Genomic DNA, 27,196 nt, shown 5'->3' on the forward strand with positions numbered 1-27,196 from the left:
GATCGAGATTACTTTTTAAAATGCTGGACTTTTTAATCGCAATTATTCATAATATGGATAATCCAGCAGTGACATTTTCTGAACAAATGGATCAAAACGATCCAGATTACAAGTTTTGAAGAACCGGCTCCTGGAGCATATCTCTTTTGTGTCTCCCTCTGGTCCTGTTATTCTGATTAATTTAGCTTCAATGACAACATTAATCATGTGAAACGGAGAAGATAAGAAGACTTTTTTTTTGTAATGGCATGGCTAATACATGGATAGATAGAGAGAAGGAGAAAGTTAAAAATAATAATATTTATTTTTAGATAAAAATACCTTTTTTGTAATGGTATGGCTAATAGATGGATGGATAGAGAGAAGGAAAGAGGTAAAAAATAATATTTATTTTTAGAAATCAAAATATAGATAGAGAAAAAAAATATATATATATGTTTATAATTATAAATCAAAAGTTAGATAGTGATTAATAAAATAAATAATATTGACATTTATAAATCAAAAGTTAGATAGATAGATAGATTGATTGAATGAATGAAATCAGAAAGGGCTGGGTGATGGAAGAGAGTTTTTAATAAACAACAAAGTGTGATTTCATGGAAGAACGGGGTAAAGAAATACCACCTGGAGATGCCGGGGATTGAACCTGGGGCCTCATACATGCAAAGCATGCGCTCTACCACTGAGCTACTTCCCCTGTTGGCATTGAGTCTTTGCTTTGTCCAACTGGCCCCTTTGATTTCCAGGGTAAGCTGTGTGCTTTGCTTTCCATCCTGAAATGTGTGTGTTTTCTTACCTCAACTTTGCTGTGCCAGTTACAACAGTGCAGGGCTCTGTGGCGCAATGGATAGTGTGCTGGACTTTTAGACTGGCTGCGTAGTGTGATGCAAAGGTTGCAGGTTTGAGTTCCGCCAGAGTTGTAAATGTTTACGTGTGTTTTTTTGGATTAAGTTGATTCAAAACCAGGATCTCGTGTTTATAAGGCAGGTGCTTTAACCATCTAAGCCACAATGCCCCACACTTGCCAGCTGCTCGGTGTGCTAAACTGAAGGTCTACAAAACTGTCCCAGGACTTGGTGGACAGTAAGGTTATTTTGTTTTAACAGCTTCCCTCAATTTTTCTGAGACCTCCTCATGGTGCTCCATGTGGTGCACTTGTTTTGTGTGTGGTACTTATATGGCAGGATGCTGCGGTTGTGAGTTGGAGGCTCACCGGGAGCTGCTTTTTCAAAACTTGTAATCTGGATACAAATTATCTGGATTTGTAATCCTATATTTTGTGATCGAGATTACTTTTTAAAATGCTGGACTTTTTAATCGCAATTACTCATAATATGGATAATCCAGCAGTGACATTTTTTGAACAAATGGATCAAAACGATCCAGATTACAAGTTTTGAAGAACCGGCTCCTGGAGCATATCTCTTTTGTGTCTCCCTCTGGTCCTGTTATTCTGATTAATTTAGCTTCAATGACAACATTAATCATGTGAAACGGAGAAGATAAGAAGACTTTTTTTGTAATGGCATGGCTAATAGATGGATAGATAGAGAGAAGGAGAAAGTTAAAAATAATAATATTTATTTTTAGATAAAAATACCTTTTTTGTAATGGTATGGCTAATAGATGGATGGATAGAGAGAAGGAAAGAGGTAAAAAATAATATTTATTTTTAGAAATCAAAATATAGATAGAGAAAAAAAAAAATATATATATGTTTATAATTATAAATCAAAAGTTAGATAGTGATTAATAAAATAAATAATATTGACATTTATAAATCAAAAGTTAGATAGATAGATAGATTGATTGAATGAATGAAATCAGAAAGGGCTGGGTGATGGAAGAGAGTTTTTAATAAACAACAAATTGTGATTTCATGGAAGAACGGGGTAAAGAAATACCACCTGGAGATGCCGGGGATTGAACCCGGGGCCTCATACATGCAAAGCATGCGCTCTACCACTGAGCTACATCCCCTGTTGGCATGGAGTCCTTGCTTTGTGCAACTGGCCACTTTGATTTCCAGGGTAAGCTGTGTGCTTTGCATTCCATCCTGAAATGTGTGTGTTTTCTTACCTCAACTTTGCTGTGCCAGTTACAACAGTGCATGGCTCTGTGGCGCAATGGATAGTGTGCTGGACTTTTAGACTGGCAGGATAGTGTGCTGGACTTTTAGACTGGCTGCGTAGTGTGATGCAAAGGTTGCGGGTTTGAGTTCCGCCAGAGTTGTAAATGTTTACGCGTGTTTTTTTGGATTAATTTGATTCAAACCCAGGATTTCCTGTTTACAAGGCAGGTGCTTTAACCATCTAAGCCACAATGCCCCACACTTGCCAGCTGCTCGGTGTGCTAAGCTGAAGGTCTACAAAACTGTCCCAGGACTTGGTCGACAGTAAGGTTATTTTGTTTTGACAGCTTCCCTCAATTTTTCGGAGACCTCCTCATGGTGCTCCATGTGGTGCACTTGTTTTGTGTGTGGTACTTATACGGCAGGATGCTGCGGTTGTGAGTTGGAGGCTCACCGGGAGCTGCTTTTTCAAAACTTGTAATCTGGATACAAATTATCTGGATTTGTAATCCTATATTTTGTGATCGAGATTACTTTTTAAAATGCTGGACTTTTAATCGCAGTTATTCATAATATGGATAATCCAGCAGTGACATTTTCTGAACAAATGGATCAAAACGATCCAGATTACAAGTTTTGAAGAACCGGCTCCTGGAGCATATCTCTTTTGTGTCTCCCTCTGGTCCTGTTATTCTGATTAATTTAGCTTCAATGACAACATTAATCATGTGAAACGGAGAAGATAAGAAGACCTTTTTTTTGTAATGGCATGGCTAATAGATGGATGGATAGAGATAAGGAGAAAGTTAAAAATAATAATATTTATTTTTAGATAAAAATACCTTTTTTGTAATGGTATGGCTAATAGATGGATGGATAGAGAGGAGGAAAGAGGTAAAAAATAATATTTATATTTAGAAATCAAAATATAGATAGAGAAAAAATTATATATATATATGTTTATAATTATAAATCAAAAGTTAGATAGTGATTAATAAAATAAATAATATTGACATTTATAAATCAAAAGATAGATAGATTGAATGAATGAAACCAGAAAGGGCTCGGTGATGGAAGAGAGTTTTTAATAAACAACAAATTGTGATTTCATGGAAGAACGGGGTAAAGAAATACCACCTGGAGATGCCGGGGATTGAACCCGGGGCCTCATACATGCAAAGCATGCGCTCTACCACTGAGCTACATCCCCTGTTGGCATTGAGTCCTTGCTTTGTGCAACTGGCCCCTTTGATTTCCAGGGTAAGCTGTGTGCTTTGCTTTCCATCCTGAAATGTGTGTGTTTTCTTACCTCAACTTTGCTGTGCCAGTTACAACAGTGCAGGGCTCTGTGGCGCAATGGATAGTGTGCTGGACTTTTAGACTGGCTGGATAGTGTGCTGGACTTTTAGACTGGCTGGGTAGTGTGATGCAAAGGTTGCGGGTTTGAGTTCTGCCAGAGTTGTAAATGTTTATGTGTGTTTTTTTGGATTAATTTGATTCAAACCCAGGATTTCCTGTTTACAAGGCAGGTGCTTTCACCATCTAAGCCACAATGCCCCACACTTGCCAGCTGCTCGGTGTGCTACGATGAAGGTCTACAAAACTGTCCCAGGACTTGGTGGACAGTAAGGTTATTTTGTTTTGACAGCTTCCCTCAATTTTTCTGAGACCTCCTCATGGTGCTCCATGTGGTGCACTTGTTTTGTGTGTGGTACTTATACGGCAGGATGCTGCGGTTGTGAGTTGGAGGCTCACCGGGAGCTGCTTTTTCAAAACTTGTAATCTGGATACAAATTATCTGGATTTGTAATCCTATATTTTGTGATAGAGATTACTTTTTAAAATGCTGGACTTTTTAATCGCAATTATTCATAATATGGATAATCCAGCAGTGACATTTTTTGAACAAATGGATCAAAACGATCCAGATTACAAGTTTTGAAGAACCGGCTCCTGGAGCATATCTCTATTGTGTCTCCCTCTGGTCCTGTTATTCTGATTAATTTAGCTTCAATGACAACATTAATCATGTGAAACGGAGAAGATAAGAAGACTTTTTTTTTGTAATGGCATGGCTAATACATGGATGGATAGAGAGAAGGAGAAAGTTAAAAATAATAATATTTATTTTTAGATAAAAATACCTTTTTCGTAATGGTATGGCTAATAGATGGATGGATAGAGAGAAGGAAAGAGGTAAAAAATAATATTTATTTTTAGAAATCAAAATATAGATAGAGAAAAAAAAAAATATATATATATGTTTATAATTATAAATCAAAAGTTAGATAGTGATTAATAAAATAAATAATATTGACATTTATAAATCAAAAGATAGATAGATAGATAGATTGTTTGAATGAATGAAACCAGAAAGGGCTGGGTGATGGAAGAGAGTTTTTAATAAACAACAAATTGTGATTTCATGGAAGAACGGGGTAAAGAAATACCACCTGGAGATGCTGGGGATTGAACCCGGGGCCTCATACATGCAAAACATGCGCTCTACCACTGAGCTACATCCCCTGTTGGTATGGAGTCCTTGCTTTGTGCAACTGGCCCCTTTGATTTCCAGGGTAAGCTGTGTGCTTTGCTTTCCATCCTGAAATGTGTGTGTTTTCTTACCTCAACTTTACTGTGCCAGTTACAACAGTACAGGGCTATGTGGCGCAATGGATAGTGTGCTGGACTTTTAGACTAGCTGTGTAGTGTGATGCAAAGGTTGCGGGTTTGAGTTCCGCCAGAGTTGTAAATGTTTATGTGTGTTTTTTTGGATTAATTTGATTCAAACCCAGGATTTCCTGTTTACAAGGCAGGTGCTTTCACCATCTAAGCCACAATGCCCCACACTTGCCAGCTGCTCGGTGTGCTAAGCTGAAAGTCTACAAAACTGTCCCAGGACTTGGTGGACAGTAAGGTTATTTTGTTTTGACAGCTTCCCTCAATTTTTCTGAGACCTCCTCATGGTGCTCCATGTGGTGCACTTGTTTTGTGTGTGGTACTTATACGGCAGGATGCTGCGGTTGTGAGTAGGAGGCTCACCGGGAGCTGCTTTTTCAAAACTTGTAATCTGGATACAAATTATCTGGATTTGTAATCCTATATTTTGTGATCGAGATTACTTTTTAAAATGCTGGACTTTTTAATCGCAATTATTCATAATATGGATAATCCAGCAGTGACATTTTCTGAACAAATGGATCAAAACGATCCAGATTACAAGTTTTGAAGAACCGGCTCCTGGAGCATATCTCTATTGTGTCTCCCTCTGGTCCTGTTATTCTGATTAATTTAGCTTCAATGACAACATTAATCATGTGAAACGGAGAAGATAAGAAGACTTTTTTTTTGTAATGGCATGGCTAATAGATGGATGGATAGAGAGAAGGAAAGAGGTAAAAAATAATATTTATTTTTAGAAATCAAAATATAGATAGAGAAAAAAATATATATATATATATATGTTTATAATTATAAATCAAAAGTTAGATAGTGATTAATAAAATAAATAATATTGACATTTATAAATCAAAAGATAGATAGATAGATAGATTGATTGAATGAATGAAACCAGAAAGGGCTGGGTGATGGAAGAGAGTTTTTAATAAACAACAAATTGTGATTTCATGGAAGAACGGGGTAAAGAAATACCACCTGGAGATGCCGGGGATTGAACCCGGGGCCTCATACATGCAAAGCATGCGCTCTACCACTGAGCTACATCCCCTGTTGGCATGGAGTCCTTGCTTTGTGCAACTGGCCCCTTTGATTTCCAGGGTAAGCTGTGTGCTTTGCTTTCCATCCTGAAATGTGTGTGTTTTCTTACCTCAACTTTACTGTGCCAGTTACAACAGTGCAGGGCTCTGTGGCGCAATGGATAGTGTGCTGGACTTTTTGACTAGCTGTGTAGTGGATGCAAAGGTTGCGGGTTTGAGTTCCGCCAGAGTTGTAAATGTTTACGTGTGTTTTTTTGGATTAATTTGATTCAAACCCAGGATTTCCTGTTTACAAGGCAGGTGCTTTCACCATCTAAGCCACAATGCCCCACACTTGCCAGCTGCTCGGTGTGCTAAGCTGAAGGTCTACAAAACTGTCCCAGGACTTGGTGGACAGTAAGGTTATTTTGTTTTGACAGCTTCCCTCAATTTTTCGGAGACCTCCTCATGGTGCTCCATGTGGTGCACTTGTTTTGTGTGTGGTACTTATACGGCAGGATGCTGCGGTTGTGAGTTGGAGGCTCACCGGGAGCTGCTTTTTCAAAACTTGTAATCTGGATACAAATTATCTGGATTTGTAATCCTATATTTTGTGATCGAGATTACTTTTTAAAATGCTGGACTTTTTAATCGCAATTATTCATAATATGGATAATCCAGCAGTGACATTTTCTGAACAAATGGATCAAAACGAACCAGATTACAAGTTTTGAAGAACCGGCTCCTGGAGCATATCTCTATTGTGTCTCCCTCTGGTCTTGTTATTCTGATTAATTTAGCTTCAATGACAACATTAATCATGTGAAACGGAGAAGATAAGAAGACTTTTTTTTGTAATGGCATGGCTAATAGATGGATGGATAGAGAGAAGGAGAAAGTTAAAAATAATAATATTTATTTTTAGATAAAAATACCTTTTTTGTAATGGTATGGCTAATAGATGGATGGATAGAGAGAAGGAAAGAGGTAAAAAAATAATATTTATTTTTAGAAATCAAAATATAGATAGAGAAAAAAAAATATATATATATATATGTTTATAATTATAAATCAAAAGTTAGATAGTGATTAATAAAATAAATAATATTGACATTTATAAATCAAAAGATAGATAGATAGATAGATTGATTGAATGAATGAAACCAGAAAGGGCTGGGTGATGGAAGAGAGTTTTTAATAAACAACAAATTGTGATTTCATGGAAGAACGGGGTAAAGAAATACCACCTGGAGATGCCGGGGATTGAACCCGGGGCCTCATACATGCAAAGCATGCGCTCTACCACTGAGCTACATCCCCTGTTGGTATGGAGTCCTTGCTTTGTGCAACTGGCCCCTTTGATTTCCAGGGTAAGCTGTGTGCTTTGCTTTCCATCCTGAAATGTGTGTGTTTTCTTACCTCAACTTTACTGTGCCAGTTACAACAGTACAGGGCTATGTGGCGCAATGGATAGTGTGCTGGACTTTTAGACTAGCTGTGTAGTGTGATGCAAAGGTTGCGGGTTTGAGTTCCGCCAGAGTTGTAAATGTTTATGTGTGTTTTTTTGGATTAATTTGATTCAAACCCAGGATTTCCTGTTTACAAGGTAGGTGCTTTCACCATCTAAGCCACAATGCCCCACACTTGCCAGCTGCTCGGTGTGCTAAGCTGAAAGTCTACAAAACTGTCCCAGGACTTGGTGGACAGTAAGGTTATTTTGTTTTGACAGCTTCCCTCAATTTTTCTGAGACCTCCTCATGGTGCTCCATGTGGTGCACTTGTTTTGTGTGTGGTACTTATACGGCAGGATGCTGCGGTTGTGAGTAGGAGGCTCACCGGGAGCTGCTTTTTCAAAACTTGTAATCTGGATACAAATTATCTGGATTTGTAATCCTATATTTTGTGATCGAGATTACTTTTTAAAATGCTGGACTTTTTAATCGCAATTATTCATAATATGGATAATCCAGCAGTGACATTTTCTGAACAAATGGATCAAAACGATCCAGATTACAAGTTTTGAAGAACCGGCTCCTGGAGCATATCTCTATTGTGTCTCCCTCTGGTCCTGTTATTCTGATTAATTTAGCTTCAATGACAACATTAATCATGTGAAACGGAGAAGATAAGAAGACTTTTTTTTTGTAATGGCATGGCTAATAGATGGATGGATAGAGAGAAGGAAAGAGGTAAAAAATAATATTTATTTTTAGAAATCAAAATATAGATAGAGAAAAAAATATATATATATATATATGTTTATAATTATAAATCAAAAGTTAGATAGTGATTAATAAAATAAATAATATTGACATTTATAAATCAAAAGATAGATAGATAGATAGATTGATTGAATGAATGAAACCAGAAAGGGCTGGGTGATGGAAGAGAGTTTTTAATAAACAACAAATTGTGATTTCATGGAAGAACGGGGTAAAGAAATACCACCTGGAGATGCCGGGGATTGAACCCGGGGCCTCATACATGCAAAGCATGCGCTCTACCACTGAGCTACATCCCCTGTTGGCATGGAGTCCTTGCTTTGTGCAACTGGCCCCTTTGATTTCCAGGGTAAGCTGTGTGCTTTGCTTTCCATCCTGAAATGTGTGTGTTTTCTTACCTCAACTTTACTGTGCCAGTTACAACAGTGCAGGGCTCTGTGGCGCAATGGATAGTGTGCTGGACTTTTTGACTAGCTGTGTAGTGGATGCAAAGGTTGCGGGTTTGAGTTCCGCCAGAGTTGTAAATGTTTACGTGTGTTTTTTTGGATTAATTTGATTCAAACCCAGGATTTCCTGTTTACAAGGCAGGTGCTTTCACCATCTAAGCCACAATGCCCCACACTTGCCAGCTGCTCGGTGTGCTAAGCTGAAGGTCTACAAAACTGTCCCAGGACTTGGTGGACAGTAAGGTTATTTTGTTTTGACAGCTTCCCTCAATTTTTCGGAGACCTCCTCATGGTGCTCCATGTGGTGCACTTGTTTTGTGTGTGGTACTTATACGGCAGGATGCTGCGGTTGTGAGTTGGAGGCTCACCGGGAGCTGCTTTTTCAAAACTTGTAATCTGGATACAAATTATCTGGATTTGTAATCCTATATTTTGTGATCGAGATTACTTTTTAAAATGCTGGACTTTTTAATCGCAATTATTCATAATATGGATAATCCAGCAGTGACATTTTCTGAACAAATGGATCAAAACGAACCAGATTACAAGTTTTGAAGAACCGGCTCCTGGAGCATATCTCTATTGTGTCTCCCTCTGGTCCTGTTATTCTGATTAATTTAGCTTCAATGACAACATTAATCATGTGAAACGGAGAAGATAAGAAGACTTTTTTTTTGTAATGGCATGGCTAATAGATGGATGGATAGAGAGAAGGAGAAAGTTAAAAATAATAATATTTATTTTTAGATAAAAATACCTTTTTTGTAATGGTATGGCTAATAGATGGATGGATAGAGAGAAGGAAAGAGGTAAAAAATAATATTTATTTTTAGAAATCAAAATATAGATAGAGAAAAAAAAAAATATATATATATATGTTTATAATTATAAATCAAAAGTTAGATAGTGATTAATAAAATAAATAATATTGACATTTATAAATCAAAAGATAGATAGATAGATTGATTGATTGAATGAATGAAACCAGAAAGGGCTGGGTGATGGAAGAGAGTTTTTAATAAACAACAAATTGTGATTTCATGGAAGAACGGGGTAAAGAAATACCACCTGGAGATGCCGGGGATTGAACCCGGGGCCTCATACATGCAAAGCATGCGCTCTACCACTGAGCTACATCCCCTGTTGGCATGGAGTCCTTGCTTTGTGCAACTGGCCCCTTTGATTTCCAGGGTAAGCTGTGTGCTTTGCTTTCCATCCTGAAATGTGTGTGTTTTCTTACCTCAACTTTACTGTGCCAGTTACAACAGTGCAGGGCTCTGTGGCGCAATGGATAGTGTGCTGGACTTTTAGACTAGCTGCGTAGTGTGATGCAAAGGTTGCGGGTTTGAGTTCCGCCAGAGTTGTAAATGTTTACGCGTGTTTTTTTGGATTAATTTGATTCAAACCCAGGATTTCCTGTTTACAAGGCAGGTGCTTTCACCATCTAAGCCACAATGCCCCACACTTGCCAGCTGCTCGGTGTGCTAAGATGAAGGTCTACAAAACTGTCCCAGGACTTGGTGGACAGTAAGGTTATTTTGTTTTGACAGCTTCCCTCAATTTTTCTGAGACCTCCTCATGGTGCTCCATGTGGTGCACTTGTTTTGTGTGTGGTACTTATACGGCAGGATGCTGCGGTTGTGAGTTGGAGGCTCACCGGGAGCTGCTTTTTCAAAACTTGTAATCTGGATACAAATTATCTGGATTTGTAATCCTATATTTTGTGATCGAGATTACTTTTTAAAATGCTGGACTTTTTAATCGCAATTATTCATAATATGGATAATCCAGCAGTGACATTTTCTGAACAAATGGATCAAAACGATCCAGATTACAAGTTTTGAAGAACCGGCTCCTTGAGCATATCTCTATTGTGTCTCCCTCTGGTCCTGTTATTCTGATTAATTTAGCTTCAATGACAACATTAATCATGTGAAACGGAGAAGATAAGAAGATTTTTTTTTGTAATGGCATGGCTAATAGATGGATGGATAGAGAGAAGGAGAAAGTTAAAAATAATAATATTTATTTTTAGATAAAAATACCTTTTTCGTAATGGTATGGCTAATAGATGGATGGATATAGAGAAGGAAAGAGGTAAAAAATAATATTTATTTTTAGAAATCAAAATATAGATAGAGAAAAAAAATATATATATATATATATATGTTTATAATTATAAATCAAAAGTTAGATAGTGATTAATAAAATAAATAATATTGACATTTATAAATCAAAAGATAGATTGATTGAATGAATGAAACCAGAAAGGGCTGGGTGATTGAAGAGAGTTTTTAATAAACAACAAATTGTGATTTCAAGAAAGAACGGGGTAAAGAAATACCACCTGGAGATGCTGGGGATTGAACCCGGGGCCTCATACATGCAAAGCATGCACGCTACCACTGAGCTACATCCCCTGTTGGCATGGAGTCCTTGCTTTGTGCAACTGGCCCCTTTGATTTCCAGGGTAAGCTGTGTGCTTTGCTTTCCATCCTGAAATGTGTGTGTTTTCTTACCTCAACTTTGCTGTGCCAGTTACAACAGTGCAGGGCTCTGTGGCGCAATGGATAGTGTGCTGGACTTTTAGACTTGCTGTGTAGTGTGATGCAAAGGTTGCGGGTTTGAGTTCCGCCAGAGTTGTAAATGTTTACGTGTGTTTTTTTGGATTAATTTGATTCAAACCCAGGATTTCCTGTTTACAAGGCAGGTGCTTTCACCATCTAAGCCACAATGCCCCACACTTGCCAGCTGCTCGGTGTGCTAAGATGAAGGTCTACAAAACTGTCCCAGGACTTGGTGGACAGTAAGGTTATTTTGTTTTGACAGCTTCCCTCAATTTTTCTGAGACCTTCTCATGGTGCTCCATGTGGTGCACTTGTTTTGTGTGTGGTACTTATACGGCAGGATGCTGTGGTTGTGAGTTGGAGGCTCACCGGGAGCTGCTTTTTCAAAACTTGTAATCTGGATACAAATTATCTGGATTTGTAATCCTATATTTTGTGATCGAGATTACTTTTTAAAATGCTGGACTTTTTAATCGCAATTATTCATAATATGGATAATCCAGCAGTGACATTTTCTGAACAAATGGATCAAAACGATCCAGATTACAAGTTTTGAAGAACCGGCTCCTGGAGCATATCTCTATTGTGTCTCCCTCTGGTCCTGTTATTCTGATTAATTTAGCTTCAATGACAACATTAATCATGTGAAACGGAGAAGATAAGAAGATTTTTTTTTGTAATGGCATGGCTAATAGATGGATGGATAGAGAGAAGGAGAAAGTTAAAAATAATAATATTTATTTTTAGATAAAAATACCTTTTTCGTAATGGTATGGCTAATAGATGGATGGATATAGAGAAGGAAAGAGGTAAAAAATAATATTTATTTTTAGAAATCAAAATATAGATAGAGAAAAAAAAAAAATATATATATATATATATGTTTATAATTATAAATCAAAAGTTAGATAGTGATTAATAAAATAAATAATATTGACATTTATAAATCAAAAGATAGATTGATTGAATGAATGAAACCAGAAAGGGCTGGGTGATTGAAGAGAGTTTTTAATAAACAACAAATTGTGATTTCAAGAAAGAACGGGGTAAAGAAATACCACCTGGAGATGCTGGGGATTGAACCCGGGGCCTCATACATGCAAAGCATGCACGCTACCACTGAGCTACATCCCCTGTTGGCATGGAGTCCTTGCTTTGTGCAACTGGCCCCTTTGATTTCCAGGGTAAGCTGTGTGCTTTGCTTTCCATCCTGAAATGTGTGTGTTTTCTTACCTCAACTTTGCTGTGCCAGTTACAACAGTGCAGGGCTCTGTGGCGCAATGGATAGTGTGCTGGACTTTTAGACTTGCTGTGTAGTGTGATGCAAAGGTTGCGGGTTTGAGTTCCGCCAGAGTTGTAAATGTTTACGTGTGTTTTTTTGGATTAATTTGATTCAAACCCAGGATTTACTGTTTACAAGGCAGGTGCTTTCACCATCTAAGCCACAATGCCCCACACTTGCCAGCTGCTCGGTGTGCTAAGATGAAGGTCTACAAAACTGTCCCAGGACTTGGTGGACAGTAAGGTTATTTTGTTTTGACAGCTTCCCTCAATTTTTCTGAGACCTTCTCATGGTGCTCCATGTGGTGCACTTGTTTTGTGTGTGGTACTTATACGGCAGGATGCTGTGGTTGTGAGTTGGAGGCTCACCGGGAGCTGCTTTTTCAAAACTTGTAATCTGGATACAAATTATCTGGATTTGTAATCCTATATTTTGTGATCGAGATTACTTTTTAAAATGCTGGACTTTTTAATCGCAATTATTCATAATATGGATAATCCAGCAGTGACATTTTCTGAACAAATGGATCAAAACGATCCAGATTACAAGTTTTGAAGAACCGGCTCCTGGAGCATATCTCTATTGTGTCTCCCTCTGGTCCTGTTATTCTGATTAATTTAGCTTCAATGACAACATTAATCATGTGAAACGGAGAAGATAAGAAGACTTTTTTTTTTGTAATGGCATGGCTAATAGATGGATGGATAGAGAGAAGGAGAAAGTTAAAAATAATAATATTTATTTTTAGATAAAAATACCTTTTTTGTAATGGTATGGCTAATAGATGGATGGATAGAGAGAAGGAAAGAGGTAAAAAATAATATTTATTTTTAGAAATCAAAATATAGATAGAGAAAAAAATATATATATATATATATGTTTATAATTATAAATCAAAAGTTAGATAGTGATTAATAAAATAAATAATATTGAAATTTATAAATCAAAAGCTGGATAGATAGATAGATTGATTGAATGAATGAAACCAGAAAGGGCTGGGTAATGGAAGAGAGTTTTTAATAAACAACAAATTGTGATTTCATGGAAGAACGGGGTAAAGAAATACCACCTGGAGATGCCGGGGATTGAACCCGGGGCCTCATACATGCAAAGCATGCGCTCTACCACTGAGCTACATCCCCTGTTGGCATTGAGTCCTTGCTTTGTGCAACTGGCCCCTTTGATTTCCAGGGTAAGCTGTGTGCTTTGCTTTCCATCCTGAAATGTGTGTTTTCTTACCTCAACTTTGCTGTGCCAGTTACAACAGTGCAGGGCTCTGTGGCGCAATGGATAGTGTGCTGGACTTTTAGACTGGCTGGATAGTGTGCTGGACTTTTAGACTGGCTGCGTAGTGTGATGCAAAGGTTGCGGGTTTGAGTTCCGCCAGAGTTGTAAATGTTTACGCGTGTTTTTTTGGATTTATTTGATTCAAACCCAGGATTTCCTGTTTACAAGGCAGGTGCTTTAACCATCTAAGCCACAATGCCCCACACTTGCCAGCTGCTCGGTGTGCTAAGCTGAAGGTCTACAAAACTGTCCCAGGACTTGGTGGACAGTAAGGTTATTTTGTTTTGACAGCTTCCCTCAATTTTTCTGAGACCTCCTCATGGTGCTCCATGTGGTGCACTTGTTTTGTGTGTGGTACTTATACGGCAGGATGCTGCGGTTGTGAGTTGGAGGCTCAACGGGAGCTGCTTTTTCAAAACTTGTAATCTGGATACAAATTATCTGGATTTGTAATCCTATATTTTGTGATCGAGATTACTTTTTAAAATGCTGGACTTTTTAATCGCAATTATTCATAATATGGATAATCCAGCAGTGACATTTTCTGAACAAATGGATCAAAACGATCCAGATTACAAGTTTTGAAGAACCGGCTCCTGGAGCATATCTCTATTGTGTCTCCCTCTGGTCCTGTTATTCTGATTAATTTAGCTTCAATGACAACATTAATCATGTGAAACGGAGAAGATAAGAAGACTTTTTTTTTGTAATGGCATGGCTAATAGATGGATGGATAGAGAGAAGGAGAAAGTTAAAAATAATAATATTTATTTTTAGATAAAAATACCTTTTTTGTAATGGTATGGCAAATAGATGGATGGATAGAGAGAAGGAAAGAGGTAAAAAATAATATTTATTTTTAGAAATCAAAATATAGATAGAGAAAAAAAAATATATATATATATGTTTATAATTATAAATCAAAAGTTAGATAGTGATTAATAAAATAAATAATATTGACATTTATAAATCAAAAGATAGATAGATAGATAGATTGATTGAATGAATGAAACCAGAAAGGGCTGGGTGATGGAAGAGAGTTTTTAATAAACAACAAATTGTGATTTCATGGAAGAACGGGGTAAAGAAATACCACCTGGAGATGCCGGGGATTGAACCCGGGGCCTCATACATGCACAGCATGCGCTCTACCACTGAGCTACATCCCCTGTTGGCATGGAGTCCTTGCTTTGTGCAACGGCCCCTTTGATTTCCAAGGTAAGCTGTGTGCTTTGCTTTCCATCCTGAAATGTGTGTGTTTTCTTACCTCAACTTTGCTGTGCCAGTTACAACAGTGCAGGGCTCTGTGGCGCAATGGATAGTGTGCTGGACTTTTAGACTAGCTGTGTAGTGTGATGCAAAGGTTGCGGGTTTGAGTTCCGCCAGAGTTGTAAATGTTTACGTGTGTTTTTTTGGATTAATTTGATTCAAACCCAGGATTTCCTGTTTACAAGGCAGGTGCTTTCACCATCTAAGCCACAATGCCCCACACTTGCCAGCTGCTCGGTGTGCTAAGCTGAAGGTCTACAAAACTGTCCCAGGACTTGGTGGACAGTAAGGTTATTTTGTTTTGACAGCTTCCCTCAATTTTTCGGAGACCTCCTCATGGTGCTCCATGTGGTGCACTTGTTTTGTGTGTGGTACTTATACGGCAGGATGCTGCGGTTGTGAGTTGGAGGCTCACCGGGAGCTGCTTTTTCAAAACTTATAATCTGGATCCATATTATCTGGATTTGTAATCCTATATTTTGTGATCGAGATTACTTTTTAAAATGCTGGACTTTTTAATCGCAATTATTCATAATATGGATAATCCAGCAGTGACATTTTCTGAACAAATGGATCAAAACGATCCAGATTACAAGTTTTGAAGAACCGGCTCCTGGAGCATATCTCTTTTGTGTCTCCCTCTGGTCCTGTTATTCTGATTAATTTAGCTTCAATGACAACATTAATCATGTGAAACGGAGAAGATAAGAAGAATTTTTTTTTTGTAATGGCATGGCTAATACATGGATGGATAGAGAGAAGGAGAAAGTTAAAAATAATAATATTTATTTTTAGATAAAAATACCTTTTTTGTAATGGTATGGCTAATAGATGGATGGATAGAGAGAAGGAAAGAGGTAAAAAATAATATTTATTTTTAGAAATCAAAATATAGATAGAGAAAAAAAAAATATATATATATATGTTTATAATTATAAATCAAAAGTTAGATAGTGATTAATAAAATAAATAATATTGAAATTTATAAATCAAAAGCTGGATAGATAGATAGATTGATTGAATGAATGAAACCAGAAAGGGCTGGGTAATGGAAGAGAGTTTTTAATAAACAACAAATTGTGATTTCATGGAAGAACGGGGTAAAGAAATACCACCTGGAGATGCTGGGGATTGAACCCGGGGCCTTATACATGCAAAGCATGCGCTCTACCACTGAGCTACATCCCCTGTTGGCATTGAGTCCTTGCTTTGTGCAACTGGCCCCTTTGATTTCCAGGGTAAGCTGTGTGCTTTGCTTTCCATCCTGAAATGTTTGTTTTCTTACCTCAACTTTGCTGTGCCAGTTACAACAGTGCAGGGCTCTGTGGCGCAATGGATAGTGTGCTGGACTTTTAGACTGGCTGCGTAGTGTGATGCAAAGGTTGCGGGTTTGAGTTCCGCCAGAGTTGTAAATGTTTACGCGTGTTTTTTTGGATTAATTTGATTCAAACCCAGGATTTCCTGTTTACAAGGCAGGTGCTTTAACCATCTAAGCCACAATGCCCCACACTTGCCAGCTGCTCGGTGTGCTAAGATGAAGGTCTACAAAACTGTCCCAGGACTTGGTGGACAGTAAGGTTATTTTGTTTTGACAGCTTCCCTCAATTTTTCTGAGACCTCCTCATGGTGCTCCATGTGGTGCACTTGTTTTGTGTGTGGTACTTATACGGCAGGATGCTGCGGTTGTGAGTTGGAGGCTCACTGGGAGCTGCTTTTTCAAAACTTGTAATCTGGATACAAATTATCTGGATTTGTAATCCTATATTTTGTGATCGAGATTACTTTTTAAAATGCTGGACTTTTTAATCGCAATTATTCATAATATGGATAATCCAGCAGTGACATTTTCTGAACAAATGGATCAAAACGATCCAGATTACAAGTTTTAAAGAACCGGCTCCTGGAGCATATCTCTATTGTGTCTCCCTCTGGTCCTGTTATTCTGATTAATTTAGCTTCAATGACAACATTAATCATGTGAAACGGAGAAGATAAGAAGACTTTTTTTTTGTAATGGCATGGCTAATAGATGGATGGATAGAGAGAAGGAGAAAGTTAAAAATAATAATATTTATTTTTAGATAAAAATACCTTTTTTGTAATGGTATGGCTAATAGATGGATGGATAGAGAGAAGGAAAGAGGTAAAAAATAATATTTATTTTTAGAAATCAAAATATAGATAGAGAAAAATATATATATATATATATATATATATATATATATATATATATATATATATATGTTTATAATTATAAATCAAAAGTTAGATAGTGATTAATAAAATAAATAATATTGACATTTATAAATCAAAAGATAGATAGATAGATAGATTGATTGAATGAATGAAACCAGAAAGGGCTGGGTGATGGAAGAGAGTTTTTAATAAACAACAAATTGTGATTTCATGGAAGAACGGGGTAAAGAAATACCATCTGGAGATGCCAGGGATTGAACCCGGGGCCTCATACATGCAAAGCATGCGCTCTACCACTGAGCTACATCCCCTGTTGGCATGGAGTCCTTGCTTTGTGCAACGGCCCCTTTGATTTCCAGGGTAAGCTGTGTGCTTTGCTTTCCATCCTGAAATGTGTGTGTTTTCTTACCTCAACTTTGCTGTGCCAGTTACAACAGTGCAGGGCTCTGTGGCGCAATGGATAGTGTGCTGGACTTTTAGACTAGCTGTGTAGTGTGATGCAAAGGTTGCGGGTTTGAGTTCCGCCAGAGTTGTAAATGTTTACGTGTGTTTTTTTGGATTAATTTGATTCAAACCCAGGATTTCCTGTTAACAAGGCAGGTGCTTTCACCATCTAAGCCACAATGCCCCACACTTGCCAGCTGCTCGGTGTGCTAAACTGAAGGTCTACAAAACTGTCCCAGGACTTGGTGGACAGTAAGGTTATTTTGTTTTGACAGCTTCCCTCAATTTTTCTGAGACCTCCTCATGGTGCTCCATGTGGTGCACTTGTTTTGTGTGTGGTACTTATACGGCAGGATGCTGCGGTTGTGAGTTGGAGGCTCACCGGGAGCTGCTTTTTCAAAACTTGTAATCTGGATACAAATTATCTGGATTTGTAATCCTATATTTTGTGATCGAGATTACTTTTTAAAATGCTGGACTTTTTAATCGCAATTATTCATAATATGGATAATCCAGCAGTGACATTTTCTGAACAAATGGATCAAAACGATCCAGATTACAAGTTTTGAAGAACCGGCTCCTGGAGCATATCTCTATTGTGTCTCCCTCTGGTCCTGTTATTCTGATTAATTTAGCTTCAATGACAACATTAATCATGTGAAACGGAGAAGATAAGAAGACTTTTTTTTTTGTAATGGCATGGCTAATAGATGGATGGATAGAGAGAAGGAGAAAGTTAAAAATAATAATATTTATTTTTAGATAAAAATACCTTTTTTGTAATGGTATGGCTAATAGATGGATGGATAGAGAGAAGGAAAGAGGTAAAAAATAATATTTATTTTTAGAAATCAATATATAGATAGAGAAAAAAAAAATATATATATATATATGTTTATAATTATAAATCAAAAGTTAGATAGTGATTAATAAAATAAATAATATTGACATTTATAAATCAAAAGATAGATAGATAGATAGATTGATTGAATGAATGAAACCAGAAAGGGCTGGGTGATGGAAGAGAGTTTTTAATAAACAACAAATTGTGATTTCATGGAAGAACGGGGTAAAGAAATACCACCTGGAGATGCCGGGGATTGAACCCGGGGCCTCATACATGCAAAGCATGCGCTCTACCACTGAGCTACATCCCCTGTTGGCATTGAGTCCTTGCTTTGTGCAACTGGCCCCTTTGATTTCCAGGGTAAGCTGTGTGCTTTGCTTTCCATCCTGAAATGTGTGTGTTTTCTTACCTCAACTTTGCTGTGCCAGTTACAACAGTGCAGGGCTCTGTGGCGCAATGGATAGTGTGCTGGACTTTTAGACTAGCTGTGTAGTGTGATGCAAAGGTTGCGGGTTTGAGTTCCGCCAGAGTTGTAAATGTTTACGTGTGTTTTTTTGGATTAATTTGATTCAAACCCAGGATTTCCTGTTAACAAGGCAGGTGCTTTCACCATCTAAGCCACAATGCCCCACACTTGCCAGCTGCTCGGTGTGCTAAACTGAAGGTCTACAAAACTGTCCCAGGACTTGGTGGACAGTAAGGTTATTTTGTTTTGACAGCTTCCCTCAATTTTTCTGAGACCTCCTCATGGTGCTCCATGTGGTGCACTTGTTTTGTGTGTGGTACTTATACGGCAGGATGCTGCGGTTGTGAGTTGGAGGCTCACCGGGAGCTGCTTTTTCAAAACTTGTAATCTGGATACAAATTATCTGGATTTGTAATCCTATATTTTGTGATCGAGATTACTTTTTAAAATGCTGGACTTTTTAATCGCAATTATTCATAATATGGATAATCCAGCAGTGACATTTTCTGAACAAATGGATCAAAACGATCCAGATTACAAGTTTTGAAGAACCGGCTCCTGGAGCATATCTCTATTGTGTCTCCCTCTGGTCCTGTTATTCTGATTAATTTAGCTTCAATGACAACATTAATCATGTGAAACGGAGAAGATAAGAAGACTTTTTTTTTTGTAATGGCATGGCTAATAGATGGATGGATAGAGAGAAGGAGAAAGTTAAAAATAATAATATTTATTTTTAGATAAAAATACCTTTTTTGTAATGGTATGGCTAATAGATGGATGGATAGAGAGAAGGAAAGAGGTAAAAAATAATATTTATTTTTAGAAATCAATATATAGATAGAGAAAAAAAAAATATATATATATATATGTTTATAATTATAAATCAAAAGTTAGATAGTGATTAATAAAATAAATAATATTGACATTTATAAATCAAAAGATAGATAGATAGATAGATTGATTGAATGAATGAAACCAGAAAGGGCTGGGTGATGGAAGAGAGTTTTTAATAAACAACAAATTGTGATTTCATGGAAGAACGGGGTAAAGAAATACCACCTGGAGATGCCGGGGATTGAACCCGGGGCCTCATACATGCAAAGCATGCGCTCTACCACTGAGCTACATCCCCTGTTGGCATTGAGTCCTTGCTTTGTGCAACTGGCCCCTTTGATTTCCAGGGTAAGCTGTGTGCTTTGCTTTCCATCCTGAAATGTGTGTGTTTTCTTACCTCAACTTTGCTGTGCCAGTTACAACAGTGCAGGGCTCTGTGGCGCAATGGATAGTGTGCTGGACTTTTAGACTAGCTGTGTAGTGTGATGCAAAGGTTGCGGGTTTGAGTTCCGCCAGAGTTGTAAATGTTTACGTGTGTTTTTTTGGATTAATTTGATTCAAACCCAGGATTTCCTGTTTACAAGGCAGGTGCTTTCACCATCTAAGCCACAATGCCCCACACTTGCCAGCTGCTCGGTGTGCTAAGATGAAGGTCTACAAAACTGTCCCAGGACTTGGTGGACAGTAAGGTTATTTTGTTTTGACAGCTTCCCTCAATTTTTCTGAGACCTCCTCATGGTGCTCCATGTGGTGCACTTGTTTTGTGTGTGGTACTTATACGGCAGGATGCTGCGGTTGTGAGTTGGAGGCTCACCGGGAGCTGCTTTTTCAAAACTTGTAATCTGGATACAAATTATCTGGATTTGTAATCCTATATTTTGTGATCGAGATTACTTTTTAAAATGCTGGACTTTTTAATCGCAATTATTCATAATATGGATAATCCAGCAGTGACATTTTCTGAACAAATGGATCAAAACGATCCAGATTACAAGTTTTGAAGAACCGGCTCCTGGAGCATATCTCTACTGTGTCTCCCTCTGGTCCTGTTATTCTGATTAATTTAGCTTCAATGACAACATTAATCATGTGAAACGGAGAAGATAAGAAGACTGTTTTTTTGTAATGGCATGGCTAATAGATGGATGGATAGAGAGAAGGAGAAAGTTAAAAATAATAATATTTATTTTTAGATAAAAATACCTTTTTTGTAATGGTATGGCTAATAGATGGATGGATAGAGAGAAGGAAAGAGGTAAAAAATAATATTTATTTTTAGAAATCAAAATATAGATAGAGAAAAAAAATATATATATATATATATGTTTATAATTATAAATCAAAAGTTAGATAGTGATTAATAAAATAAATAATATTGACATTTATAAATCAAAAGATAGATAGATAGATAGATTGATTGAATGAATGAAACCAGAAAGGGCTGGGTGATGGAAGAGAGTTTTTAATAAACAACAAATTGTGATTTCATGGAAGAACGGGGTAAAGAAATACCATCTGGAGATGCCGGGGATTGAACCCGGGGCCTCATACATGCAAAGCATGCGCTCTACCACTGAGCTACATCCCCTGTTGGCATGGAGTCCTTGCTTTGTGCAACGGCCCCTTTGATTTCCAGGGTAAGCTGTGTGCTTTGCTTTCCATCCTGAAATGTGTGTGTTTTCTTACCTCAACTTTGCTGTGCCAGTTACAACAGTGCAGGGCTCTGTGGCGCAATGGATAGTGTGCTGGACTTTTAGACTTGCTGTGTAGTGTGATGCAAAGGTTGCGGGTTTGAGTTCCGCCAGAGTTGTAAATGTTTACGTGTGTTTTTTTGGATTAATTTGATTCAAACCCAGGATCTCCTGTTTACAAGGCAGGTGCTTTAACCATCTAAGCCGCAATGCCCCACACTTGCCAGCTGCTCGGTGTGCTAAACTGAAGGTCTACAATAATGGGCAGCAGTGTGGAGTAGTGGTTAGGGCTCTGGACTCTTCACTGGAGGGTTGTGGGTTCAATCCCCGGTTGGGGACACTGCTGTTGTACCCTTGAGCAACGTACTTACCTTGATTGCTCCAGTAAAAATCCAACTTTATAAATGGGTAATTGTATGTAACAAATATAATGTAATATCTTGTAACAATTGTAAGTCGCCCTGGCTAAGGGTGTCTGCTAAGAAATAAATAATAATAACTGTCCCAGGACTTGGTGGACAGTAAGGTTATTTTGTTTTGACAGCTTCCCTCAATTTTTCGGAGACCTCCTCATGGTGCTCCATGTGGTGCACTTGTTTTGTGTGTGGTACTTATACGGCAGGATGCTGCGGTTGTGAGTTGGAGGCTCACCGGGAGCTGCTTTTTCAAAACTTGTAATCTGGATACAAATTATCTGGATTTGTAATCCTATATTTTGTGATCGAGATTACTTTTTAAAATGCTGGACTTTTTAATCGCAATTATTCATTATATGGATAATCCAGCAGTGACATTTTCTGAACAAATGGATCAAAACGATCCAGATTACAAGTTTTGAAGAACCGGCTCTTGGAGCATATCTCTTTTGTGTCTCCCTCTGGTCCTGTTATTCTGATTAATTTAGCTTCAATGACAACATTAATCATGTGAAACGGAGAAGATAAGAAGACTTTTTTTTGTAATGGCATGGCTAATAGATGGATGGATAGAGAGAAGGAGAAAGTTAAAAATAATAATATTTATTTTTAGATAAAAATACCTTTTTTGTAATGGTATGGCTAATAGATGGATGGATAGAGAGAAGGAAAGAGGTAAAAAATAATATTTATTTTTAGAAATCAAAATATAGATAGAGAAATATATATATATATATATATATATATATATATATATATATATATATATATATATATATATATATGTTTATAATTATAAATCAAAAGTTAGATAGTGATTAATAAAATAAATAATATTGACATTTATAAATCAAAAGATAGATTGATTGAATGAATGAAACCAGAAAGGGCTGGGTGATGGAAGAGAGTTTTTAATAAACAACAAATTGTGATTTCATGGAAGAACAGTGTAAAGAAACACCACCTGGAGATGCCGGGGAATGAACCCGGGGCCTCATAGATGCAAAGCATGCGCTCTACCACTGAGCTACATCCCCTGTTGGCATGGAGTCCTTGCTTTGTGCAACTGGCCCCTTTGATTTCCAGGGTAAGCTGTGTGCTTTGCTTTCCATCCTGAAATGTGTGTGTTTTCTTACCTCAACTTTGCTGTGCCAGTTACAACAGTGCATGGCTCTGTGGCGAAATGGATAGTGTGCTGGACTTTTAGACTGGCTGTGTAGTGTGATGCAAAGGTTGCGGGTTTGAATTCCGCCAGAGTTGTAAATGTTTACGTGTGTTTTTTTGGATTAATTTGATTCAAACCCAGGATCTCCTGTTTACAAGGCAGGTGCTTTAACCATCTAAGCCGCAATGCCCCACACTTGCCAGCTGCTCTGTGTGCTAAGCTGAAGGTCTACAAAACTGTCCCAGGACTTGGTGGACAGTAAGGTTATTTTGTTTGACAGCTTCCCTCAATTTTTCTGAGACCTCCTTATGGTGCTCCATGTGGTGCACTTGTTTTGTGTGTGGTACTTATACGGCAGGATGCTGCGGTTGTGAGTTGGAGGCTCACCGGGAGCTGCTTTTTCAAAACTTGTAATCTGGATACATATTATCTGGATTTGTAATCCTATATTTTGTGATCGAGATTACTTTTTAAAATGCTGGACTTTTTAATCGCAATTATTCATAATATGGATAATCCAGCAGTGACATTTTCTGAACAAATGGATCAAAACGATCCAGATTACAAGTTTTGAAGAACCGGCTCTTGGAGCATATCTCTTTTGTGTCTCCCTCTGGTCCTGTTATTCTGATTAATTTAGCTTCAATGACAACATTAATCATGTGAAACGGAGAAGTTAAGAAGACTTTTTTTTTGTAATGGCATGGCTAATAGATGGATGGATAGAGAGAAGGAGAAAGTTAAAAATAATAATATTTATTTTTAGATGAAAATACCTTTTTTGTAATGGTATGGCTAATAGATGGATGGATAGAGAGAAGGAAAGAGGTAAAAAATAATATTTATTTTTAGAAATCAAAATATAGATAGAGAAAAAAAATATATATATATATATATGTTTATAATTATAAATCAAAAGTTAGATAGTGATTAATAAAATAAATAATATTGACATTTATAAATCAAAAGTTAGATTGATTGAATGAATGAAACCAGAAAGGGCTGGGTGATGGAAGAGAGTTTTTAATAAACAACAAATTGTGATTTCATGGAAGAACGGGGTAAAGAAATACCACCTGGAGATGCCGGGGATTGAACCCGGGGCCTCATACATGCAAAGCATGCGCTCTACCACTGAGCTACATCCCCTGTTGGCATGGAGTCCTTGCTTTGTGCAACGGCCCCTTTGATTTCCAGGGTAAGCTGTGTGCTTTGCTTTCCATCCTGAAATGTGTGTGTTTTCTTACCTCAACTTTGCTGTGCCAGTTACAACAGTGCAGGGCTCTGTGGCGCAATGGATAGTGTGCTGGACTTTTAGACTAGCTGTGTAGTGTGATGCAAAGGTTGCGGGTTTGAGTTCCGCCAGAGTTGTAAATGTTTACGTGTGTTTTTTTGGATTAATTTGATTCAAACCCAGGATCTCCTGTTTACAAGGCAGGTGCTTTAACCATCTAAGCCGCAATGCCCCACACTTGCCAGCTGCTCGGTGTGCTAAACTGAAGGTCTACAATAATGGGCAGCAGTGTGGAGTAGTGGTTAGGGCTCTGGACTCTTCACTGGAGGGTTGTGGGTTCAATCCCCGGTTGGGGACACTGCTGTTGTACCCTTGAGCAACGTACTTACCTTGATTGCTCCAGTAAAAATCCAACTTTATAAATGGGTAATTGTATGTAACAAATATAATGTAATATCTTGTAACAATTGTAAGTCGCCCTGGCTAAGGGTGTCTGCTAAGAAATAAATAATAATAACTGTCCCAGGACTTGGTGGACAGTAAGGTTATTTTGTTTTGACAGCTTCCCTCAATTTTTCGGAGACCTCCTCATGGTGCTCCATGTGGTGCACTTGTTTTGTGTGTGGTACTTATACGGCAGGATGCTGCGGTTGTGAGTTGGAGGCTCACCGGGAGCTGCTTTTTCAAAACTTGTAATCTGGATACAAATTATCTGGATTTGTAATCCTATATTTTGTGATCGAGATTACTTTTTAAAATGCTGGACTTTTTAATCGCAATTATTCATAATATGGATAATCCAGCAGTGACATTTTCTGAACAAATGGATCAAAACGATCCAGATTACAAGTTTTGAAGAACCGGCTCTTGGAGCATATCTCTTTTGTGTCTCCCTCTGGTCCTGTTATTCTGATTAATTTAGCTTCAATGACAACATTAATCATGTGAAACGGAGAAGATAAGAAGACTTTTTTTTGTACTGGCATGGCTAATAGATGGATGGATAGAGAGAAGGAGAAAGTTAAAAATAATAATACTTATTTTTAGATAAAAATACCTTTTTTGTAATGGTATGGCTAATAGATGGATGGATAGAGAGAAGGAAAGAGGTAAAAAATAATATTTATTTTTAGAAATCAAAATATAGATAGAGAAAAATATATATATATATATATATATATATATATATATATATATATATATATATATATATATGTTTATAATTATAAATCAAAAGTTAGATAGTGATTAATAAAATAAATAATATTGACATTTATAAATCAAAAGATAGATTGATTGAATGAATGAAACCAGAAAGGGCTGGGTGATGGAAGAGAGTTTTTAATAAACAACAAATTGTGATTTCATGGAAGAACAGTGTAAAGAAACACCACCTGGAGATGCCGGGGAATGAACCCGGGGCCTCATAGATGCAAAGCATGCGCTCTACCACTGAGCTACATCCCCTGTTGGCATGGAGTCCTTGCTTTGTGCAACTGGCCCCTTTGATTTCCAGGGTAAGCTGTGTGCTTTGCTTTCCATCCTGAAATGTGTGTGTTTTCTTACCTCAACTTTGCTGTGCCAGTTACAACAGTGCATGGCTCTGTGGCGAAATGGATAGTGTGCTGGACTTTTAGACTGGCTGTGTAGTGTGATGCAAAGGTTGCGGGTTTGAATTCCGCCAGAGTTGTAAATGTTTACGTGTGTTTTTTTGGATTAATTTGATTCAAACCCAGGATCTCCTGTTTACAAGGCAGGTGCTTTAACCATCTAAGCCGCAATGCCCCACACTTGCCAGCTGCTCTGTGTGCTAAGCTGTAGGTCTACAAAACTGTCCCAGGACTTGGTGGACAGTAAGGTTATTTTGTTTGACAGCTTCCCTCAATTTTTCTGAGACCTCCTTATGGTGCTCCATGTGGTGCACTTGTTTTGTGTGTGGTACTTATACGGCAGGATGCTGCGGTTGTGAGTTGGAGGCTCACCGGGAGCTGCTTTTTCAAAACTTGTAATCTGGATACATATTATCTGGATTTGTAATCCTATATTTTGTGATCGAGATTACTTTTTAAAATGCTGGACTTTTTAATCGCAATTATTCATAATATGGATAATCCAGCAGTGACATTTTCTGAACAAATGGATCAAAACGATCCAGATTACAAGTTTTGAAGAACCGGCTCTTGGAGCATATCTCTTTTGTGTCTCCCTCTGGTCCTGTTATTCTGATTAATTTAGCTTCAATGACAACATTAATCATGTGAAACGGAGAAGTTAAGAAGACTTTTTTTTTGTAATGGCATGGCTAATAGATGGATGGATAGAGAGAAGGAGAAAGTTAAAAATAATAATATTTATTTTTAGATGAAAATACCTTTTTTGTAATGGTATGGCTAATAGATGGATGGATAGAGAGAAGGAAAGAGGTAAAAAATAATATTTATTTTTAGAAATCAAAATATAGATAGAGAAAAAAAATATATATATATATATATATGTTTATAATTATAAATCAAAAGTTAGATAGTGATTAATAAAATAAATAATATTGACATTTATAAATCAAAAGTTAGATTGATTGAATGAATGAAACCAGAAAGGGCTGGGTGATGGAAGAGAGTTTTTAATAAACAACAAATTGTGATTTCATGGAAGAACGGGGTAAAGAAATACCACCTGGAGATGCCGGGATTGAACCCGGGGCCTCATACATGCAAAGCATGCGCTCTACCACTGAGCTACATCCCCTGTTGGCATGGAGTCCTTGCTTTGTGCAACTGGCCCCTTTGATTTCCAGGGTAAGCTGTGTGCTTTGCTTTCCATCCTGAAATGTGTGTGTTTTCTTACCTCAACTTTGCTGTGCCAGTTACAACAGTGCATGGCTCTGTGGCGAAATGGATAGTGTGCTGGACTTTTAGACTGGCTGCGTAGTGTGATGCAAAGGTTGCGGGTTTGAGTTCCGCCAGAGTTGTAAATGTTTACGCGTGTTTTTTTGGATTAATTTGATTCAAACCCAGGATCTCCTGTTCACAAGGCAGGTGCTTTAACCATCTAAGCCAAA

The 27,196-nt window shown here is 37.6% G+C and overlaps 21 non-coding genes across 21 annotated transcripts; all 21 read right to left on the minus strand.

The window, feature by feature from the left end:
* Window positions 1-628: 628 nt before the first annotated feature.
* Window positions 629-700, minus strand: trnaa-ugc (transfer RNA alanine (anticodon UGC)). Its single transcript has one exon. It is a non-coding gene; the product is annotated as a tRNA-Ala (tRNA).
* Window positions 701-1,911: 1,211 nt separating this feature from the next.
* trnaa-ugc (transfer RNA alanine (anticodon UGC)) lies at window positions 1,912-1,983 on the minus strand. Its single transcript has one exon. It is a non-coding gene; the product is annotated as a tRNA-Ala (tRNA).
* A 1,229-nt stretch (window positions 1,984-3,212) lies between these two features.
* Window positions 3,213-3,284, minus strand: trnaa-ugc (transfer RNA alanine (anticodon UGC)). Its single transcript has one exon. It is a non-coding gene; the product is annotated as a tRNA-Ala (tRNA).
* A 1,244-nt stretch (window positions 3,285-4,528) lies between these two features.
* Window positions 4,529-4,600, minus strand: trnaa-ugc (transfer RNA alanine (anticodon UGC)). Its single transcript has one exon. It is a non-coding gene; the product is annotated as a tRNA-Ala (tRNA).
* Window positions 4,601-5,729: 1,129 nt separating this feature from the next.
* On the minus strand, window positions 5,730-5,801 carry trnaa-ugc (transfer RNA alanine (anticodon UGC)). The gene has a single exon. It is a non-coding gene; the product is annotated as a tRNA-Ala (tRNA).
* Window positions 5,802-7,017: 1,216 nt separating this feature from the next.
* On the minus strand, window positions 7,018-7,089 carry trnaa-ugc (transfer RNA alanine (anticodon UGC)). The gene has a single exon. It is a non-coding gene; the product is annotated as a tRNA-Ala (tRNA).
* A 1,129-nt stretch (window positions 7,090-8,218) lies between these two features.
* On the minus strand, window positions 8,219-8,290 carry trnaa-ugc (transfer RNA alanine (anticodon UGC)). The gene has a single exon. It is a non-coding gene; the product is annotated as a tRNA-Ala (tRNA).
* A 1,216-nt stretch (window positions 8,291-9,506) lies between these two features.
* On the minus strand, window positions 9,507-9,578 carry trnaa-ugc (transfer RNA alanine (anticodon UGC)). The gene has a single exon. It is a non-coding gene; the product is annotated as a tRNA-Ala (tRNA).
* Window positions 9,579-10,785: 1,207 nt separating this feature from the next.
* trnaa-ugc (transfer RNA alanine (anticodon UGC)) lies at window positions 10,786-10,857 on the minus strand. The gene has a single exon. It is a non-coding gene; the product is annotated as a tRNA-Ala (tRNA).
* A 1,209-nt stretch (window positions 10,858-12,066) lies between these two features.
* trnaa-ugc (transfer RNA alanine (anticodon UGC)) lies at window positions 12,067-12,138 on the minus strand. Its single transcript has one exon. It is a non-coding gene; the product is annotated as a tRNA-Ala (tRNA).
* A 1,218-nt stretch (window positions 12,139-13,356) lies between these two features.
* On the minus strand, window positions 13,357-13,428 carry trnaa-ugc (transfer RNA alanine (anticodon UGC)). Its single transcript has one exon. It is a non-coding gene; the product is annotated as a tRNA-Ala (tRNA).
* Window positions 13,429-14,670: 1,242 nt separating this feature from the next.
* On the minus strand, window positions 14,671-14,742 carry trnaa-ugc (transfer RNA alanine (anticodon UGC)). The gene has a single exon. It is a non-coding gene; the product is annotated as a tRNA-Ala (tRNA).
* Window positions 14,743-15,958: 1,216 nt separating this feature from the next.
* Window positions 15,959-16,030, minus strand: trnaa-ugc (transfer RNA alanine (anticodon UGC)). Its single transcript has one exon. It is a non-coding gene; the product is annotated as a tRNA-Ala (tRNA).
* A 1,247-nt stretch (window positions 16,031-17,277) lies between these two features.
* Window positions 17,278-17,349, minus strand: trnaa-ugc (transfer RNA alanine (anticodon UGC)). Its single transcript has one exon. It is a non-coding gene; the product is annotated as a tRNA-Ala (tRNA).
* Window positions 17,350-18,567: 1,218 nt separating this feature from the next.
* Window positions 18,568-18,639, minus strand: trnaa-ugc (transfer RNA alanine (anticodon UGC)). Its single transcript has one exon. It is a non-coding gene; the product is annotated as a tRNA-Ala (tRNA).
* A 1,219-nt stretch (window positions 18,640-19,858) lies between these two features.
* trnaa-ugc (transfer RNA alanine (anticodon UGC)) lies at window positions 19,859-19,930 on the minus strand. The gene has a single exon. It is a non-coding gene; the product is annotated as a tRNA-Ala (tRNA).
* Window positions 19,931-21,148: 1,218 nt separating this feature from the next.
* On the minus strand, window positions 21,149-21,220 carry trnaa-ugc (transfer RNA alanine (anticodon UGC)). The gene has a single exon. It is a non-coding gene; the product is annotated as a tRNA-Ala (tRNA).
* A 1,484-nt stretch (window positions 21,221-22,704) lies between these two features.
* Window positions 22,705-22,776, minus strand: trnaa-ugc (transfer RNA alanine (anticodon UGC)). Its single transcript has one exon. It is a non-coding gene; the product is annotated as a tRNA-Ala (tRNA).
* A 1,205-nt stretch (window positions 22,777-23,981) lies between these two features.
* trnaa-ugc (transfer RNA alanine (anticodon UGC)) lies at window positions 23,982-24,053 on the minus strand. Its single transcript has one exon. It is a non-coding gene; the product is annotated as a tRNA-Ala (tRNA).
* A 1,480-nt stretch (window positions 24,054-25,533) lies between these two features.
* Window positions 25,534-25,605, minus strand: trnaa-ugc (transfer RNA alanine (anticodon UGC)). The gene has a single exon. It is a non-coding gene; the product is annotated as a tRNA-Ala (tRNA).
* Window positions 25,606-26,812: 1,207 nt separating this feature from the next.
* Window positions 26,813-26,883, minus strand: trnaa-ugc (transfer RNA alanine (anticodon UGC)). Its single transcript has one exon. It is a non-coding gene; the product is annotated as a tRNA-Ala (tRNA).
* Between the last annotated feature and the right edge of the window lie 313 nt (window positions 26,884-27,196).

The sequence above is a fragment of the Acipenser ruthenus genome, chromosome 49, assembly GCF_902713425.1.
Source record: "Acipenser ruthenus chromosome 49, fAciRut3.2 maternal haplotype, whole genome shotgun sequence".
NCBI lineage: Eukaryota > Metazoa > Chordata > Actinopteri > Acipenseriformes > Acipenseridae > Acipenser > Acipenser ruthenus.